Here is a 6000-nt window from a genome sequence, read left to right on the forward strand (position 1 = left end):
TGGCGCCCACAGCACCCATGTTGCCTGCCTCACCGCCTCAATGGTGGCGCCAGCCCTGAAGACTAACAACATTTATTCTAGCTTTTGGGAGTCAGCACAACTGGATACTTGTTTAATTTCTCTCATATGTAATACATACCACAAACACTTCTCGTGTAAATAGGGTTGCAAGCATTGTCTTGGCATATACTGGAGATTATGAGGGTGGTGCCTGGGATACTGAAGCTTGGGCAGGATGTGATGTCTCTTCTGGGTGATGCTCTGGGAATTTCTGCAAATCATGATGGTAAAGACCATAGAGATATGGGGAAATTCCTAGAATGTTACTATAGAGGCCATTATCTGGCCATTTTTTCTCCAGCTGCTCAATTTCTTGAGGGATGAGGTTTACTTGCTGTGGGAGGGCCAATGGCAAGCCTACATATAAATGTTGCTATTGTGACAATGGTGAAAGATAGCAGTGATTTGGGCTTTGCGAAGAACACATCCAAAATCAAATTTATGTTGCTCACAGGACTGCTTTCTCTTGAGACGACCCCCCCACACACACACAGATGATTACACTGATTATTTGCTTGCAATTAAAAACAAAAATTGATGGTTTTTGTGGGTTTTCCGGGCTGTATTGCCGTGGTCTTGGTATTGTAGTTCCTGACGTTTCGCCAGCAGCTGTGGCTGGCATCTTCAGAGGTGTGGCATCAAAAGACAGAGATCTCTCAGTGTCACAGACTGTGACACTGAGAGATCTCTGTCTTTTGGTGCTACACCTCTGAAGATGCCAGCCATAGCTGCTGGCGAAACGTCAGGAACTACAATGCCAAGACCATGGCAATACAGCCCGGAAAACCCACAACAACCATCGTTCTCCGGCCGTGAAAGCCTTCGACAATACAAAAAACAAAAATTGCTTTGAGTGGCTGTGCGTCCTGACCGTTGGCAGGATTCAGTTGGTCAGGCAAAGAGCCTGGGTTGCTATGCACGTTTATTTTACTGGCTTACTTGGATTCTGGATTCCCTAGGGTCATAACTGAAAGAGCAGTTATGAAAGAGCACACATCCGATAAAATCAGCTACATGTCAAATGTGCGTGCTGCTTGCTTATCTCTGTGGCATGAGCTGCTTCTGCACCCGACTGACGACAGTCTGCTCATGCTCAGAGTGTACTGGATCCAACTACAGTTCCTACGCAGCAACGCAAGGATGTGTTTGTGTAACCCCTATGAGGAAATTGGTTTAGCCCAGTAGGACAGAGTCAGTAGCTAGAGCCAGGCAGCTGAGAAAGAAGCTGGGTGCTGGGGAGCTGAATAATAATTAATATGCTCTCATCACCTTGAATAAAGTAATCAAATGTTGTATGTGAACAATATGACTTATAGTGGTGTATGTATATTGTGTTTGGTTGGTGTTACTGGGATTGTATTATTTTTGCAGGGCTGTACTTCCCCCTAGGTGCTAATGATCCTTCCTCCCTATACATTTGGAAGAAAAGTGTTTTTGAAGACTTAAGTTCATCTGCTTTAGCTTAGCCCTCTCTCTTCCAGATTCAAAGTATTTGGCTTTCCAATTTATTTCTCTGTCATCATAACTCTTTGGAGCCTTCTCTGGCATTTTTTTCAACTGGCCCCTTGTTTTTATTTATAGATCTTCCCCTTTCATGTAACTCTTGTTTAAGTTTTCTTTCCTATTTATCAAGAATTTCACTCTGCAAAGACCTCACAGCATAAAGAAGCTCTCCATACTGAGCACCCCTTGACTTACTACCAGCACCTATTCCTTTTATTCTAAGAGCATATTCATTATTATTCAGCTCCTCAGCACCCAGTTTCTTTCTCAGCTGCCTAGCTCTAGCTACTGAGTCTGCCCTACTGGGCTAAACCAATTTCCTCATAGGGGTTACATTTGTGGCCCAGTTCAGAACACTGGGTTAAGACAAACATACTCAGCTTTGGATCTATAACAGGGGTGGCCAAACTTGCTAGATGAAAGAGCCACATAGAATAAATGTCACATGTTTGAGAGCCGCAAGACATGATGTATTGAAGTGACTTCAGATGAGGAGGTGGGATTGGGGGAGTGTCTTGAAAGTGACATCACAGGAAGGGGTGGGGTTTTGGTGCAGTATGTTGGAAGTGACATCATTGGAAGGAGTGGAGCTTGGGAAGAGTCATCACCTGACCTTTAACTTGGAAGTAACATCACAAAAGAGATGTCACATCCTTGCTAGGCTTCACCCCCAAAGTCCCCAGATATTTTCTGAGTCAGATCGGGCAACCTTGACGTTTGTATTGAAAATATGAAAGACATGGAAAGAAGGAAGGAAGAAAAGGGAGGGAAAGACATGGAAAGAAAGGAGGAAAGGAAGGGAGGGAAATAAACTAAAATAAAATAAAGTAAAATGCAATACTCAGAAACCTCTGGGAGCCACGCAATATGTCTAGAAGAGCCACATGTGGCTCCCGAGCCACAGTTTGGCCACCCCTGGTCTATAATAAGCAAAATGAACAAGGCTGGAATACTAGTACAGCAAGCAGTGCCTCTCCCTACCACTACACATACAGCAGGCTTTAGACAAGTATGGGAAGCATTGGGTTTGGAAGATGATCTATATTTTTTTCTGTTGGCCAGGTTGATTGAAAGAGGTTGGGGTGGATGGGAAGAGCTGCAGGGACTTGCTGCTGTATGCATCCTCACCGGTGTTCCATTTAGGATGCAAATTACTCCCATCTTGCAGCAACTGCACTGGCTCCACGTGGAGTTCCGGATAAAATTCAGGGTGTTAGTTTTGAGCTTTAAAGCCTCTAACCTTATGTGCCCCGGAGAGTGCTGAAATCAGCCAACAAACATTTACTGATGGTCCCGGCCGGGCCCCAGAGAGGCTAGACTGGCCTCAACCAGAGCCAGGGCCTTTTTGGTCCTGGCTTCGGACTGGTGGAACTCTCTGTCAAAGGATACGCAGACCTGCCAGAATCTTCTATTATTCTGGTGGGCCTGTAAAACTGAGATGTTCCGCCAGGCATATGGTTGAGGCTGGTCCAATAGTCATCTGGAAAGCCTTCCGATCAACCTACCGTCAGGGTGTGTGTGTGTGATCATCTGCCCCCCCCCCTATGAGTTACAGCTTAATTGAAAGCCCTGTTCCCCCTCCTTTTTGCCCACCCCTTTGTGTATTATAGGCAGGGATGGGGTGTAAGATCACTGCTTGGGGGTGGTGTTAACAGGAGTTCTGTGATTTTATTAAAGTTTTAATGTAAATTATGTTTTACTTTTATAACCTGCCATGAGCACGCTCATGGGAAGGGTGGGATAGAAGTTTAATTAATTAATTATAAATCAATAATAATATGCTGCCTCTTCAGAAGAACTGCTTGCTGTGGCATCATTGCAAAGAACAAATACATTAAAAGTAGAACTGTTGTCAAGGATTGGTGATTCCCACCCAACTAAAGTTAGGAAACAAGATCCTATTAAAACCAATGGAATGTGTTGGTCACAATTAGCTTGATCTTATTGCTGTATATTAGTGTTTACTTCATCGGCTCACACAACATTTCCAGGGAGCTGATTTATATTTGGGAAGGGATATGGGACAAAGAACCCAAATTACCACTTCCCACCGGTGCTGTCTGAAGAGCTTTAAAGGGATGAGACATCAATCTACCCTACTTTATTATTATTATTATTATTATTATTATTATTATTATTATTATTATTATTATTTCAATTTATAAACTGCACATCCTCAGGGGCTCTGGACGGTGAACAACACCGCCAACCAATCTCAAATCTCCCACCCATTCTCAAATCAAGACATGGTTCTTCTCTCCTCCAACTCATCTTTACAAGCCTGTTAATTGGGTTAGACAGTTAAATTCAGATAAAGTAGAGGTTCTGTGGATCAGGGTGGAGGTGTAAATTTGCTGCAGAATTGGTGGTCAACTTGCACCAGATAAGGTTGTATTCCACCTGAAGGAAAAAGCTTTGACCCTGGATCCCCTTGTGGAAAAGGTAGCTAGGAGTTCTTTTCCAGCTTCCAGTTGTTGTCTTTTCTCAGAAAGGCACACCTGGCTACAGTCAATCATGCCTTGGGACCTAAGGTTTAGGTAACATCTAGGTTGGACTTCGGGTTGCCATTCTCAGAGTAGGGCTTGGAGTTCTCCTGGACTAGTTCCCCTGGAGGAAATGGTAGATTCAGAGGGTGAGGTACCCAGATCTCCAAGACTTTCCTAAACCAGAATTGTCAACCCCATTTGTACAGCGGTTAGATGCTACACACACCATTGAAGCTACAACTGGGGTTGGAACCCTCCAGGCTGCTTATAGAGACTGGCCACAGTGAGCACATTGCTCCAGTCTTTAAGGTCCTAAATGGCTTGGGTCCAAGGGCCAAGCTACAAGTGACAAATGACACTTGAACAGCAAGTGGATTGAGTGGAGGGCAAGTGAACAGGGAGAAATACACTTGCCATCCAAGTGTCATTCGTCACTTGTAGCTTGGCCCCAAGTCTCTTGGTAGACTGTATCCACTCCAGCATACTGACTCAGGGCCAAGCTACACATGACGAATGACACTTGAATGGCAAGTGTATTTCTCCCTGTTCACTTGCCCTCCACTCAATCCACTTGCTGTTCAAGTGTCATTCGTCATGTGTAGCTTGGCTCTTATTCTCTGAGGTCATAGACTTTTCTGTGGTGGCCTCCACTTTGACACTCTCCTCAGGAAATTTCACTTGCACATTTGGGATTATCATTCATATTTAAATACCACCCACCAAACTACACCAGTGTGGTCCAGTGGTTAAGTACAGGACTCTAATCTGGAGAACCGGGTTTGATTCCCCACTCGTCCACTGGAAGCCGGCTGGGTGACCTTGGGTCAGTCACAGCTTCTAGGAGCTCTCTCAGCCCCACCCACCTCACAGGGTGATTGTTGTGGGATAATGACATACTTTGTAAACCGCTCTGAATGGGTGTTAAGTTGTCCTGAAGGGCGGTATATAAATTGAACGTGGTTGTGGTTGTTGTTATCTGTTGCATCTCTCCATGATTTACTACTGATTAGATTCTCCTTCCTATCAGCTTCTAGAAAGGGGACAATAATTCTACATCAGGTGAATTGGATCATTCAGGGTTCAATAATGCAGCAGAATGTCTAGCCCTAAAGGAGACACAACCACAATAACTTAGTTCTACTGCCTAATTGTGAAAAAAAGAATTGGAGTGAGTAGAGTCACATAAAGAAGCTGAAGAGAATTTAAGACAATCATATCACAAAATAATTGTCAGCATGCTAGTTTTGAACACATAATCTGGGCTGAACTAATTATTAGGCTATGTATGGTACAGAGAAGAGTTCTACTGATATGTGAGTGTCCTTTCCTTTAAAATCCCTCAAAATGCAGGAAATGTTTCTGTTCCATTATTATCAGAATGTGTGTTTTTGGTGTATGGGAAATCACTACAATTGCAAAATGTTCATTGAATTCAATGGGTTTAGAAGAATGTAACTCTGCTTAGGATGGCACTGCTTACTCTTGCTCTCGTTTTACCTCCCAGGGTTGTTGTGAGGAGCAATGGAACAAAAATTCTATTACATTTTTATCCTTTCCTTTTGCCAAGGAGTTCATGAAAGTGTACATTGTTCTGTCCACCACTATTTTATCCTCACAACAACCCTGTGAAGTAGGCCAAGCTGGAAAAAAACCATGGCTGAAGGTCACCTACTTCAAGGCCAAGTGGGGATTTGAACCCAAGTCTCTCACATCTTTCAACACTCTAACCACAATACCACACATTGGATAAAAAAGTAATAAACCAATAAACAGAACAACAGTCTTAGACTGCTGGTTGTATTTTAATAACCTACAAGCTAAGGAAGGTTGTGTAATTAAGGATTACCTCAGCAAGTGAGAAATGACTGAATGGGAAACTCAGCGTCTGATCTCTTCAGAGATTTTGCCCTCGCCAAACAAGAGTGAAGAAAGGAGAAGAGAGATACTGGAA

The sequence above is a fragment of the Eublepharis macularius genome, chromosome 3, assembly GCF_028583425.1.
Source record: "Eublepharis macularius isolate TG4126 chromosome 3, MPM_Emac_v1.0, whole genome shotgun sequence".
Taxonomy (NCBI): domain Eukaryota; kingdom Metazoa; phylum Chordata; class Lepidosauria; order Squamata; family Eublepharidae; genus Eublepharis; species Eublepharis macularius.